The sequence below is a fragment of the Equus asinus genome, chromosome X (assembly GCF_041296235.1).
Source record: "Equus asinus isolate D_3611 breed Donkey chromosome X, EquAss-T2T_v2, whole genome shotgun sequence".
NCBI classification, from domain to species: domain Eukaryota; kingdom Metazoa; phylum Chordata; class Mammalia; order Perissodactyla; family Equidae; genus Equus; species Equus asinus.
In genome coordinates this window covers 7781120-7796712 of record NC_091820.1, presented here as the reverse complement: position 1 = coordinate 7796712, position 15593 = coordinate 7781120, and the positions used below count along the sequence as shown (strand labels likewise).

The 15593-nt window shown below is 38.9% G+C and overlaps 1 long non-coding RNA gene across 1 annotated transcript in view; it reads left to right on the top strand.

Moving 5' to 3' along the window:
* Positions 1 to 15593, top strand: part of LOC123282808 (uncharacterized) — a 188072-nt gene that overhangs the window by 9281 nt on the left and 163198 nt on the right. Inside the window, exon 2 of the long non-coding RNA XR_011499915.1 lies at positions 3891 to 3999. This is a non-coding gene — a long non-coding RNA (uncharacterized lncRNA). The remainder of the gene's footprint in view (positions 1 to 3890; positions 4000 to 15593) is intronic.

Genomic DNA, 15593 nt, shown 5'->3' with positions numbered 1-15593 from the left:
TTTGAATCCTAGTAAGTGCAGATGTTTGTGATATTATTTTATTGCATGGTCTCCTTATGCAAAAAAACCCCCAAATATATACAGGCTCTAAATGTAGAGTTATTGGTACAAATATTTAAAAGATATAATCAGAATGTAGCAAAGGTTTGGATTTTTCTTGTGTCTCCTTCCATCTCTCTCTCTCACTCTCTCTCTTTCTCTCTTTCTTCCTCTCCCTGCCATACACACACTACAGCAATGGCAAAATAAAGCTTTACATCCAAAGAAATGCACTGTGAATTATAAAACATAAAGTAAATTGTTAACATAAATGCTAAAATATGTTGCTCTTGCCCCTCTGCTCTGGGGTTCTCTACTAATTTGTTCAAGGTTCCCCTTTAGTAGCACCGCCCTCGATGTTACTTCAGAAACAGAGGCAGCTATGTTCCTAGGAAGCCTAATGCATGAGGTTATCTGAGGAGTGCTCTTCTGTTCCCAAATCTCTGTCTTACCAACTATATCAGTCAGGGTTCTCCAAAGAAACAGAAGCAGTAAGAGATCTCTCTCTCTCTCTCTCTCTGTCTCTGTCTCTGTCTCTCTCTCTCTATCAAGAGATTTATTTTAAGGAGTTGGTTAACACAATTGTGAGGACTGCCAAGTCTGAAATTTGAAGGGCAGGCCAGCAGGCTGGAAACTCAGCAGAAGTTGACATTGCAGCTTTGAGTCTGAAATCTGTAGGGCAGGCTGTCAGGCAAACATTTCCTGAGCTCCTGCCATGTGCTGGATATGGAGCTAGTCTCAGAGGCCATGGGATGGGGGGATATGTTCCCTACTGCCTCACCAATACTTTACGTGGTAAGATAGACACACCTCCTGATAATTTCATTTACTGTGGTTAATTTATAAAGTTCCATGGGAGTATAAAGAAAATGTATTTAGCCATGACCTTTACTCTGGAGGAGATGACCTGTGAATTGATATTTTGTTTTTTACCACTTTAACTATTTTTTTTTTAAAGATTTTATTTTTCTCCTTTTTCTCCCCAAAGCCCCCCGGTACATAGTTGTATATTTCGTTGTGGGTCCTTCTAGTTGTGGCATGTGGGACGCTGCCTCAGCGTGGTCTGACGAGCAGTGCCATGTCTGCGCCCAGGATTCGAACCAACGAAACACTGGGCCGCCTGCAGCGCAGCACGCGAACTTAATCACTCGGCCACAGGGCCAGCCCCACACTTTAACTATTTTTAAGAGTACAATTCAGTGCAATTAAGTGTACAATTCAGTAAGTACATTTACAATGTTGTGCAACCATCACCATGAATTGATGTTGAAAGGCTAAGTAGGGGTTATTCCAGTATAGCAGACACTGTTAGATGCTATAGAACAGCTATTCTCTCCCTCCCTCCATTTTTTTTTTTACACAAATGGTAGCATACTTTACATAATGTTTTCACTCTTGTTTTGCTTTGCTTAAAATATCTTGGAGGTTTTCCATATTGGTACCTAAAGTGTTCCTTTTTGTTTTTACTTAACAGCTGTACACTGTTCCATTGTATAGATTAATATAATTTATATAACTATCTCTTATTGATAAACTAAACTTAGATTATTTCTAATACATTCCTATCAGAAACAATACTACAATGAGTAATACTGTACTCACATCATTTCTCACATGTGTGAGCATGTTTGTGGAATAAACACCTAGAATCAAAATAACTGGGTCAAGAGGAAATTGCTTTTATCTTTGATAGACGTTTCCAAATTACCCTCAATAGGTGGTTGTACCAATTGACACTTACCTCTAGGAATATACCAGAGAGCCCATTTCCCCACACCTTCATCAACACAGTGTATTGCTCTTTTGGTTATTGATTTTGTAGGAACTATTTACATAGTAAGGAAATTAACTCTTTTTCTAAAGTATGAGTGTATTAGTCTGCTTGGGCTGCCATAAGAGAATAACATAGACTGGGTGGCTTAAATAACAGAAATTTATTTTCTTGCAGTTCTGAGTGGGGAAGTCCAAGATCAAGTTGCCATTGGGGTTGGGTTCTGATGAGGACTCTCTTCCTCTCTTGTAGACAGCTGCTTTCTTGCGTATCCTCACTTGGCCTCTTCTCTGTGTGCATGCAGAGAGGGCGGTCTCTGGTGTCTCTTCCTATAAGACACCAGTCCTATCAGATTAGGGCCCCACTCTCATGACCACATTTAACCTAATTACCTCCCTAAAGATGCTATCCCCGAATATAGTCATATTTGGAGTTAGGGCTTCAACATACGAATTGGGGAGGGGGGACACAATTCAGTGCATAACAGTGAGTTAGAAATATTTTCTCAGTTTGTCATTTTCCTTTTGTTTTTGCTTGTGGTGAGTTTTGCTTTGAGTAATTTTTATGCACCTTAATTTTACAGTCTTTTCTTTTATGGTTTCTTGGTGTTGTGGCATAGTTAGAAGTATTTTCTTTTAAGTCCTAAATGAATTCTTCCAAGTTTTTTCAAATTTTTTAAAGTTTTCACTTTTTGCTTTAAACCATTGATATATTTGAAATTTGGCCTGGTGTAGGAAGTAAGGTATGGCTCCAATCCTCCCTCTATTGTTTTTCAAACAGTTACTCAGTTGTCTCAGGACTATTTATCCAATAAACCATTCCCCCAGATCTGCCTACACACATACATAGATTTGAGATGTTATCTCATTATTAAGACACTAAATTCCCACGTGTACTTGGATCTATTTTTGGACTTGTTACTCTGAGCCATTGTTTAGATTGGCATAGTTTTTTTTTTATCATGTTTATGAAGTATCTATCTATCTCTGTTTTATTATGAGTTTTAACAAAATCAACAAATGCTTTGGTGAATGGACTTCCATAGAAGATGATAAAGAGGTTGAGTTTCCCCCCATCTAGATCAATGTGGACTGAACCAACACAGGCAGAAAGAGGAGTCCAGAGGCAGAGGAGACCATGGGAAATACCATGTAGCTAAGGGAAACTTGATCTTGCATGGACCTGGTGATTCAAGTGTATCAGATCTCGAGCTCTGGGGCAAGGAGGCCAGGCCTAGCTGACAAAGGCTTACTCTTTGCTTAAGGGTGAATTCATTAACTAAATGTTATACAAAATGTGGTGAATTGATAATTAAACATTCTGTAGTTGTAGAGTTATATGTGTGTGCCTGTGTATTTGTACAGTTGCTTTTGTTTTATAGTTTAGACCAATGCTTCTCACACTTCAACATGCACACAAACCCCTCAGCGATTCTGTTAAAATGCAGATTCTGATCTGTAAGTCTGGATGGGGCATGGGAGTCTGCATTGCTAGTTCTCACAAGCACCCAGGTGATGCCAATGCTCCTGGCCCAAGGACCACACTTTGGATGGCCAGGTTTTAGAGTGTCCTATGTGTTGTCCAGAGGAAAAAAATACGGAGATGGGGAGTAAGCATTTAGAAACGTTTGTACAGGTTAAAAAAGTGATTTTATATCTGATGAATCTGATAAAAAAGAAATTTGGCTTGCATTTTGTGTTTGCTTTTTGTTTCATTTCATTAGTATTTACTTTTGTTTTCTACAAAAGTATCAGTCTATGATTGATTAGAAATTTTGAAAAAACCTAGTCTTTCACTACAGATAGTTCAAGAAGCACTACTTTAAATACCTCATAGTGAGAGAAAATTGGTTATTTCTCTTCTCTCATGTGGAAACAAGAGCAATTTGTCTAAAGTTTTTTTATAATATATTTAATGAAGAGTATGACTATTCTATTATTTGCGATAATAATGATATAGTTATCCCATAACTTTATTTAAATAATAATTATCAATAACAATAATAAACTTGATTTATTTTTTAAAATCCCCTTCTAATTGCTCAAAGTGGCCTCATGCTTTATTTCTTTGCTTTTTGCAGTATTGTAGTGCTGAGCCCTGAGCTACCTGAAGTGAATAAGGATTATGCTGAACCGATGTGGTTTGAGGATCACCTACCGGGCTCCCCTGCCCAAATATATTATCCTCAGGTGAGTCTGCTATGGTGCTGGAAGTTCTGACACTGAGAAGTGACTGCTAAAATGAAAATGCACTAGCACTCGTTGTGAAGCATGAAATATGTGTTTTATTGTATCAGGTGAAATAGAAATGATTGATTGCATATTACATTGGTGGTTAAATATTTAAAAGAAATTCCATTTCTGGGAACTTCCTTTGATTTTTGTTGTTGTTGTTGTGTGTTCATATGCTGTGGTCTCTATGAGGACTTGATACAAATGAGAATTGTGTGATGGAAAAACGGTTAAAATTAAGAGCGTTCTATGTGTTAAAGATTTCCTGAAAATTATGTGTGTCTTGGGCTATTATTTTAACAGGAACAGCTCAGGTAAACACTGTGAAAATCATCACTCTAAACCATTAACTCTGATAGATTACATTTGTGTAGTAAAAGTTACATCCCTGAAAACAAACTTCAAAAGCATGCTCAGGACATTCGTTAAGGATGACAAGTGAGTATTTAATTTTTGGGTGGTGTTTATTGGAGAGAATATCGGGTCCTTGTCAAATCATTCTTTTCTCTCTTCACTATTCTTTTTCCCCCTCGCTCCCTCCCTTCCTTCTGTCCTTTCATCCTTCTCTTCCCACCAGTCCCCCTTCCCTTGCTTTTAACAAATTATTGAGTACCTACTATGTACAGGATATTACACTAGACACAAAAAAGAGAGAAAAGATGTGCTTTGGCACTAATAATAAGGCCCCCAGACCCCTGGGATTTAGGATTCTTGAACAAACGAGATTTGATAAAGTTTATCCTCCCAAGGCAAGGGGAGAGGGGTGGCCAGAAGAGGAGGATGTTCTGACCGGAAAGGAGACAAGATCTGAGTTAAGGAAGCTGAAGGATACAAACTTCCACTCAGGATTTAGGAGTGGCAGGAATGCTTGGTGTGTAGGAGGTTAGCACTGGGTTAGTATTATTTAAAGGACTACAAGCCTGCCCTCTAATTTAAAAGGAGTGTGGGGGTGGGGCATACCGGGTGTGAGGAATTCAGTGTGATCTGAAAAATAAGCTGAAGTACTAACTCCATTGTGGGTGGGGAGGCAAGAACCTTCCCTTTTTTGAGTTGAAGATAAGCCTCTTCAGTCTGGACTTGCTTTCCAAAAATTCCATTCCTTCTTTTTCTAGAAAATGAAGTGAAATACTTTATGCCAGCCACCAAAAAGCACTGACTGTATTTAATGTGAATTTGTGAGCTTATTATGCTATAAAAGTGTTTCTTGGCTGTTTCACATGCTCTCCCTCAAAATAGTTTGTATTTTTGGAATCCCACATAACCCACATTTCGTTTTTCAGAGAAAACGTTCTGTGGCTGTGGTTGAATGAGTTCTCATCTCTATTCTATGCAACTGAGGCCAGCTAGGTCTCTAGGCCATCTTGATGCCACACACTGAGAATCTTTTCTGGATTTAGTGATTTGGTACTGGTTATTTCCACCTTCTCTGAGAATGGAGCTCAGAATAGAGACCAGATTGAAAAATCTAAAAAGTCTCTTTTGCTCTGAGTATCATGAAACCAGGTACTACATCTTACCCATCTTCTCTCCCTTGGTACCTGGCACAATGTCTGGCATATACCTACTATATAGATGGATGGATGGAGGTAATTGGGAAGGAGAAATAAAGCCCACAGCACACCACCAAGTGGCTGCAAAATTATTCCTGCAGTGAAGGCACATTTTTTTTCTCCTTTGTTTTCCATAGGATACCTTTCTAAACTTGTCTAAATGGATGGGTGGGAGGATGGACTGATGGGTGGTGGGCTAATGAATGACAGGATGGGACAATAGCTGGGCGGATGGGTGGGGGATGAATTAAATGTTGTGTATTAGTCCCTACTGACCTACTATTCAGTGTCATTAAACTATCTATGCCTGATGACTTAGAGCAACTCTATCACCTATTTCTGAATTTCATCTGGTTGAAGTGTGAAATCACTGAAACTTTTATTCACTTGATTCTGCCACTTGTTTTAATGGTGACAGTGATGCTTCTACTTTATTTGTGTGAGTTTGATGTTGGCTTTTGCAAAGCTATACATATATTGTTTATAAACCTTCATATTTTTGGCTTTAAATATTTTCTCACCTCTTTGGACAATGTTACAAAACATTTTATGGTAGAAAAGTTTACAAAAGGATAACGTAAGTTAAAAAATCATAGTTAATGACAGTGATTTAATGGGACCAGAAAAATGGAAACCCAGATCCTCCAAATTAAAAGAAAACTTATTTGGGGTAATCACTTTTTTTTGAAGAAGAAGATCAGCCCTGAGCTAACATCTGCTGCCAATCCTCCTCTTTTTGCTGAGGAAGACTGGCCCTGAGCTAACATCCGTGCCCACCTTCCTCTACTTTATATGTGGGATGCCTACCACAGCATAGCTTGCCAAGCAGTGCCATGTCTGCACCCGGGATCTGAACCAGCGAACCCCGGGCCGCCAAAGCGGAACATGCGACCTTAACTGCTGCACTACCAGGCTGGCCCCTGGGGTAATCACTTTAATGTTGGACTTTACAGTTATGATAGGTAGGAATTTTCTGCAAGGGGCCCTCTGATTGGTGAGATCTGTCAATTGCATGATTCTTGTTAATTGCTTGAATCTATGACCCCGTGATCCAGCAGCTAACTTGACATTACTAACATGCCTCAACACAAACATTTCATAATCTTCAGTGTGAGAATTTTTAAAAAAATTTTTAAACAACTTTGAAAGGAAGAATCATAACCTAAATCTTTTGGAATAAGACAATCTCTAACAAAAAGATTTAAGAAATTGCCACTGGGGGGCGATGGAAGTTCAGAAACTGCCCAGGTAGTCCCTGAGGCAACCGAGCACTTTAGCTGGTTTATTTATTCAAAGCTGAAATTTGGACGTGCGAACCACCAAGCTCAGGGAAATTCCTGGATGAGGAACACAGTCCTGGGAAAAACCTACCAAAGATGGAATTAGCACCTTGGCAGACCGCCTTTAACACAAAGAGCTTTCCTTCCTTGTGCGTCTTAAGAATTGACTTCAGTTCCCATCAGTCTGAAACAGAGGAAGCCAAGTTAAACTGCAATGAAATGAGACAACAAAGAAGAGTGCTTTTTTATCATTACCTGCAAACACATGTAAGTGCACAGTTTAAATGGCAGTAAGGCATCTCCCAGCCACTTGGATCAGAGTTTTGGCTGGTATGGGTGGGAGTCAGTCAGGAACTTTCCTCAGGGGAGAAGGGAGGTTGTAGAGTTTGTCTTAGGAAACTCTGAGTGATAGCTAACACTTCAGGTGACAGTTAAAGAATCTAGTGAGGCAGAGTGTAGACGGGTTTAGAAAGGTATCTTAGAAAACAAAAGAGAGAGAAAAATGTGTCTTCACTGAAGGGGTAATTTTGTGGTCATTTGGTGATATGGTGTGGGCTTTACTTTTCCTTCCTGATTACCTCTGTGGTGCTTGGGACCAAAGTAGTATTGGGGTCCAACCCTAGCACCAGACTTTGGCCAGCCCAATCTGTCAAGCTTCAATGTTAGGGGTCCAGCCACTAATCCTACTTGGTCTTCTTTACTTTCCCAAAACTGATACCATCAAAGTGTCACCAGCACAAGGATTTTGTCTTGCTTCCACTCCAAGAAGGGCCAAAGGACATGGAGATGTCGAACTTAAGAAAGCAAGTCCAGAATTCACTTTTGTCCATAACAGAAGGTATAAACATATCCAAGAAATTGTGTTGCATCCCATGTCCCATAGGGTCTCCATTTCTAAAGCCTTCCAACCTGACAGAGGGATAGCTTGGAAGTTCTGAGATTGCAGTTAGGATGAAGACCCATGGATCCCAATGCTCAGTGCCCTGTGCCCTCTAGAAGTTGCTGATGCATGTTTCTGAGGACACTCAGAAAATCTGGAAGTCTGTTATATCAGGGAGGACATTTTGGGTTTTGAGTGAGAAGCCCAACTCGAATTAGTTAAGCAGAAAAAGGGATTTATTGATTCACATCACTAGCAAGTCCAGAGGTGGGTAAGACCTCAGGAAGGGCTGCATCAGGGCCTGAGCTCTGCCTCCCTCTCTCAGCCTAGTGTCCCTCTGTGTGATGACCTCTCCCCCAACTTCGTTAACGTTCTGGGGAATTAGCTCCTATTGAGTCACATAGTTTCCCTTGGATCAGTTACTATGTCTAGGAGTAAAATGGGGCAATATGATTTGCAGGGCCCTGGAGTGTTGTAATTGTCAGCCCACCTAGGACCACATGAAATAGGAGAAAGGATGTTCCTCAGAGGAACTGATGCTGGACAGACTAAAGCAGCATGAATCTACATGCAAATAATTTGTCTATATGGACAGGAAGATCAAGAAGCCAAGTAATAGAAAGAGATCTGTTAGCCAATAGTAAAATCAATCTCAATTGCAGTTTTGCTTCCTTAAATTCTACCATAGGCCTGATGAAAAGGCTGTGGATTGTTGTGTAAATCATGTGGGGAAAGTCTCTACTAATTCAAAGAGGATCTAAGAACTATTTTCTATTGACAAAAGCCTCTGTGAAACGGAACCTGAGTTGTAATCAATACAATAAGGAAAGCGTGTGAGTTCAAAATTGGATGCTGAAAAGAAAAGGGAATGTAGTCTAATACTGAAAAGGGCCTACAATTGCATTGGGACTAGCAGTCCCCAAATGATCCCTAGAAACCCCATAAGGTCTACATAATTATTTGCAAGACTCACTTAATGCAAGTGATCTGCTTTCTATGTAAATCTTAATCACACAGAACACATGTCCCAGAAAGCCCTAGGCCCTGCAGTGGGGTGGCCTAGAAAGGGCACCCTTCCAAATGTTCAAGTTCTTCTCCATGTTCTCTCCCTGCCAGCTATGAATGTGGAAGTCACTTTGCCTCTCGGAGCCTCTAGTGCCTCTTCAGTGAAGTGGCAAGAATACCAACCTATGGAGTTATCCTGTGCGTAAAATGAATAATCATATATTGGTCTAACCCAGGAGTTGGCACACTTTTTCTGCAAAGGGCCAGAGAGTAAACATTTGGGGCTTTATGAACCATAGTCTCTGTAGCAACTACTCAATTCTGCTATGGCAACAAGAAAGCAGCCCTGGGCAATATGTAGATGAATGAGTGTGGCTGGGCTCCAATAAAGTTTATTTAGGAAACAAAGGTGGCGTTCAAATTGGGCCCACAGGCCATAGTTTGCTGATCTCTGGTCTGACTAATTGTTAGTTTCTCTCTGTTCAATAAAAAGTGTTCGCTCCTCCCTGCTCATCTTGTTCACCCTCTTGCCCCTTGTCAGAGAACATCCTTTCATGGATGGAATTGTGTCCCCTCAAATTCATATGTTGAAGCTCTAACCTCACATGTGACACATCTGGAGATAGAGCCTTTAAGGAGGTAATTAAAGTTAAAGGGGTCATAAGGGTGGGGCCCTAATCCAATAGCACTGGTGTCCTTATAAGAAGAGAAAGAGACACCAGAGCTCTCTCCTTCTCCACCACATATGGACAGAGGAAGGCAGCCACTGCAAGCCAGGAAGATAGCTCTCACAAGAAACCAACCCTGATGGCACCTTGACCTGGGACTTCCAGCCTCCAGAACTGTGAGAACATAAACATGTGTTGTTTAAGCCACCTGGTCCGTGGTGTTTTCTTATGGCAGCCCAGTAGACGAATACAATGACTCATTAGTTAACTGTAGGAATGCTGTTGCCACCTTAAATTTCTTCCCTTCTGTCTCTCTTTCCTCCCTCCCTCCCCCCTTCCTCTCTCCTCCTTTAAAAATTTTTACATCTCTCAAATGGAGGTTAAAACATCTGCCCTGGTTATCTAACACAATTTTTGTAAGGCTTAAATAGAAAACGTGAGGCACAATATAGTATAAGTGATTACTAAAGTACATTGATATATGTTCTATTACCTACATTTGCAAATGTCAACTACCATGTGGGACAGCAAATCTCAACCCAAATGTTGAGGCATTTTTCCCCTCTGAGCAAGATTAGTTGGTCATTGGAATGGTGTTTGTTTTTATTTGCTTGTGTGCTTCCATTTTTTGAGAGGTAGGGGAGCTGCAAGGAGGCCAGGAGGAGAAAACGTGTGAGAAAAGGATTCTAATTCTAGTCCAAACAGAGTGTTTTTCCTGCCTCCTTTGATGGCCAATGGTATCATCTCCTACATTCAGTAAATACAGATGAAGTTTCTACTGTAAGTCAGGTGGTGTGCTGGGTGCAGTAGATACAGAAGTGATGAAGACAGACAAGGTCTCTGCCTCAAGCTTACATTCTGGTGGGGTGTGTGTGTGTGTGTGTGTGTCTATACAGGTTGTGGGGGGAGAGGTTGGGCTCAGAACAGAGAACAACTGAATGAATAAAATAATTACAGACTGAGCAACATCAGGAAGAAAACCAACAGGGTCATGCGGCAGAAGTTACAGGTGTGGGACTGGCCGTAGACAAAATAAGCAGTCTTTATGTCCTCTGCATCTTCCCTTTCACCTTCTTTTCCCTCAAACCTAATCTCCAAGGCTTTCAAGATCCTAGTTTCTCCTAAAAATGTTGAATCAAGGTGATGTTCTTCTTTGTTGGTATCATCCCTAATACACAGTTCACAGTAGTAGTAATACTGTTGTTAACTGTGTACTTCTGGCCTGGACACTACTATGCTAGGCAGTTTTTTGGCAATAAACTTAATTTTAGAATAGTTTTAGATTTACAGAAAAGTTTCAAAGACATACAGAGAGTTCTCATATACCCCACACTCACTTTGTCCTATTATTACCAACTTAAATTAGTATGGTACATTTGTCGCAAGCAATAAACCAATTTTGATACATTAGTATTAACTGACATCCATTCTTTATTTGAATTTTGTTAGTTTTTGCCTAATGCCCTTTCTCCATTCCAGGATCCCTTCCAGGATGCCACATTACAGTTGATCGTCATGTGTCCTTGGGCTCCTCTTGGCTGTGACAGTTTCTCAGACTTTCCTTGTTTTTGACAACTTCGCAGTTTTGAGGAGGAGTGGTCAGGTGCATTGTAGAATGTCCCTCAACTGGGATTTGTCTGATACCATGCATTATTTCTTATTCTCATGGCTAACCTTCAGTATAGGTATAAATGATTCATTCCATCATTACAGATGAAAACACTAAGGCACAGAAAGGTTAAGGAACTTCCCCAAAGTCACATGCCAGCAAATGACAGAAACAGTGATTCAGACTCAAGGTTGACGTAACTTCATGCCACACACTTACTTTGCCTCCATGACCCCTATCTACTGAATTCCTGACAATGAAAGAGTTGGCTTCAAGGCTAACAGGGTGATCTCTTTTGTAGTTTTTCTTGCATACAGTTTTAAACAATTTAATGATATGTTTAGTTAGATTAGAAAAATTTCCCCAGTCAGTTATTTACTGAACTGATTATTTGTGTAACTTCAGTGGCTGTTTTCTTAGTGCAGTTGGTTAATCCAGAAAGAGTATCACACCTGAAAAGTATTCAAGAACCTGTGTTTCTAGGCGTGGTTGTCAAACTGTGCTCACCTGGAGTCCATGAGTGTCACCTGGACTACTTGTTAAAAATGCACTTCCCTGGGGTGGGATGACCACCTGCCTCAGTTGCCCAAAACTGAGCAGTGCCCGGGATGTTGGACTTTCTGTGCTTAAACCAAAACCAGGACATCCCGGGCAAACCAGGATAGTTGGTCACCCTACCACAGAGCTACTGTGAATCGCTCTTGCCCAGCAATCTGCTTTTAAACAAACTATCCAGGAGATTATTCTGAACATCAGAAGTCTAAGATCTACTACATCAGGTATGGGAATGAATTGCTGAAAGAACTGATGATGGGTTCCTGGAGATTTTGAGGAAACATTGATTTTCATCTGTTTGGATATCTGATTCTGCCTGACTTCGAGATAGAGTAATGTTACCTAGCCTCTAGCCCAGATAACATCAGCAGGGACGCTTTTTCACTCCAGGTAGGAAATAGTCACCACTTCCCCAACTCCATGTTTTAGTTGAGGAATGACGGGAGCTCCCAAAAGATATAAGGTCCTTATAAGGCCATTATTTATCAGTTGGGATTAATGCATCTATATTAACCTGAGGCAGTGGTTCTCAACCTTGGCCGCTCACCAGAATCACCAGGGAGAGTTTAAAAATCTTAATGCCCAGGCCCACCCCAGACCAATTTCATCAGAATCTCTGGGATTGGGACCCAGGCACCAATAATTTTACAGTTTGAGAACTATGGCTCTGAAGCAGCACTGTCCAATAGAAATATGTGAGCTGTAATTTTCTAGTAGTCACATTTTAGAAAATAAAAGAAGCATGCGAATTTTAAGAATATATTAAATTTAACACATCTGAAATTTTATCATTTTAACCTATAATCATTATAAATAATTATCAATGTCATATTTTACATAAATTTTTTTCATGCCTAAGTCTTGGAAATCTAGTGTGTATTTTACACTTATGGCACTTCTCAATTCAGATGCTAAATTTCCATCGGAAATACTTGATCTGTATTTAGATTCATATACCTGAGTTGTTCCAAACATATTTAAAAGTATTCCAATAACTGAATAAGGAGTGAGTTTTAAATTTAAATGTTAATAAAAAATGCAGTTTCTCAGTCTTGCTAATAACATTTCAATTGCTGAACAGACATGTAGTTAATAGCTTTGGTAATGGATAGCATGGATCTAGGGTAGCGTTCTCAAACTTTAATTTGGGCATACAAATCACTGGACAATCTGGTTAAAATCGGGTTCTGATTCAGGAGAGCTGGGGTTGGGCCTGGGATTCTGCATTTCTAAAAGCTCCCAGGTGATGCTGATGCTGCTGGTCCAGGGACCACACTTTGAGTAGCAAGGACCTAGAGCAATCTTGAGTGAGGACTACCTCAAATCTGATTTCTCCACTTGCTTAGTGTTATGCTCTCCTTTCAAAGATGAGTAATATATATATAAAATATATATATAAATATATAAAATATATAAATAAAAATATACAAAAGTAATATATATAAAAAATAAGTATGTATATATATACATACACATAGTTATGTGTATGTATCTGAATATGTATATATATATATCGGAACATGTCTAGACACATAAGTAAGCTCTGCAAATATAAAGAACACTTCAGTACTACGTGTGTTATTCGTCTTCTTCACTTTATTTGAAATCCAGCTTACCCTTCTTTGGTTCACTGGAACTGAGCAACAGGTGGCTGTTTAATCTTGCTTTAAGTCCCTATATTCATTTGTTTGCTTTTTAAAATGAGCACTGTAGGTCCCTGCATTGTGTTTCAAAGTTTGAAAGTAGTTAAAAAGTATTTGGTGACCCAGGCTCTGTGGTTTTGTGTACAGTGTGGAGTAAATCTCAGTTCCATTTGGTTCTCTTGTATTTGTATGTGGTAATGTTATGCCCCAGCATTTGTGTTTCTCTCTATAGATGCTTTTTCATTCTTATTTAGACGTCAACATGGAAAGGTTATGAGTTACTTCTGAAGTGTTGTTTCAACTTTTATTCAATTATTCATTTGATTCCTCTGAGCCAAATTGATTTAACTCCTATGCCAGGTTCTTAGAAACAAACATCCAAAAAACAGAAACTAAAATTGACTGAGTTCTCTTTTTGAGGATTTATAATCTGAGAAAGTTATTTGAGCATAAATAGCAACCAAAATCATGGTGAAATTGGTCTTGCTTCTCCCTTTGTCATCCTTTAGTTTCTTTTAGGGGACAAGTTTTTTGTGGGAAAGCACCATTATTTTTAGCAGTTATAGAAATAAGACAAAGAAAGATATGAAGAACATAGCTATTAAAAACTTTTGGGGAAAAAACCCAGGGAATAACCCACTAAAATTGTAGGAAATAAAATGAGGGATAACAATTGGGTATATCAAAGCAGGATGGAGAGGAAAAATATTAATTTTTACTTTAATCTCAATTTAAGTTTTAGTATCTATTATTGGCCATGTGAGGTGGGAACATTGTATTTTTTTCTTTATGAGACAGAATACTTATTCTGTGTACAGTTAATAGATCTCAATAATTATAAGATCTGGCATCATCCATGAAAATAGCTACTAATTCAAAAGCTTAATTCACTGGCTTAGATTCTAGAGGAGTGAAAAGTCCCAAGGGAAATCAAGCTGCAGTTCACTGTTAAATGAATAGTCTCTTTATTTTATTTCTTTTGTTTTAACTGCCTGGGTATCTCAGCGTGAACTTTGGAGTCTGCTACATTTTATTTATTTCCTGTGGATCAAACTGCATTTAATAATAGCTAATAATAAGAACTAACATTCGTTAATTGTTTAGTATACGCCAGGGCTTTGTTAATTACTTTATTTGCATTATTTTACTTAATGCTTATAACAACTTCATGACATAGGTACCGTCAAAGTATAATTTTTAAAAAGCTAAAAACACAAATCTCATACAAATTCAGAATGAACACATGTTGAGAATTTATTCAACTCATTAATGATGGGAACCATAAGAGGGTTAAAGTGATTCCAAGAGCATTTTGAGGAACTTAGTATTTATAGGCATTTTGAGAATAAAAAGTGTTGGAATAAGATTTCTAGGATAGATTCAAAACTAGTTAATGTCCTATAGGGCAATAAAACCACAACCTTTTGGCTTATCTTTTCTCTTGGACAGAAATCTAAGAATTCACATGTAACTTCAGAGCATCTGAATTCTAATCAAATAAAAAATAGAAAGTCAAACACAAGTACATTCCCTAGATAATTAAATAACTCTTAGGTGGGCCAGTTAATGCCCCAGTAAGATTTTGAAAGGTCACGCCACAGCCCATTTCACCTCGTTCAAAGTTTGGGATAATTTTCTTAACAAAATTATAATTATCCACATTTTACCAATGAGGAAATTAATGCTTAGAGGTGTTAAATAACATGATAAGGGAATCACAATAAGGAGAGAGCAAAACTGGAACCCAGGTCCTTCTGACACTTAAATCCACTTTCTTATAATAGTTGAAATTCATTTTGACCTGTCCTATAAAATTCTTTGGGGTGTGTGTGTGTGTGTGTGTATGCACATGGGAGACAGAGATTTGGAAACTGGTATTCTAATTTGGAGATTTTAGGGGCTTTTGTTGACAAAGCTTATTCAGATGATACTAACGTTTTGACCATTTTTTCCTTTGTTGTTTTTTTCTTTTAAATCTCATTATCCCTTGCCCATTAAAACATTTATCATTAAAGGAGAAGTCTTCTCTGTTGGTTTATTAGGAACTGGGAGTAGGGCTTGCACTGAACCATCACACGTATTATCCTTGCCCTTGACCACCAGCACACATTTGAGAACTGGATGGCTAGGGGAGTTAGACTTTGAAGTCCTGAAATGGGCTTTTCCTCGGTACAAAACAAAATGTGTTCATCCAGAATCTAAATCCGTGAACCTCAGTCTATAATCAACTCAGCTATCCAGCTTAGATCAAAGAGAGTTAATACATGCCTTTTAGGTGTAATTTGAATGAAGATATTCTCTCTAAGATCTATTGGATTTCAGAGAAAGAGTGGGGAGAGAGAGAGAGAAAGAGGTAGACAGA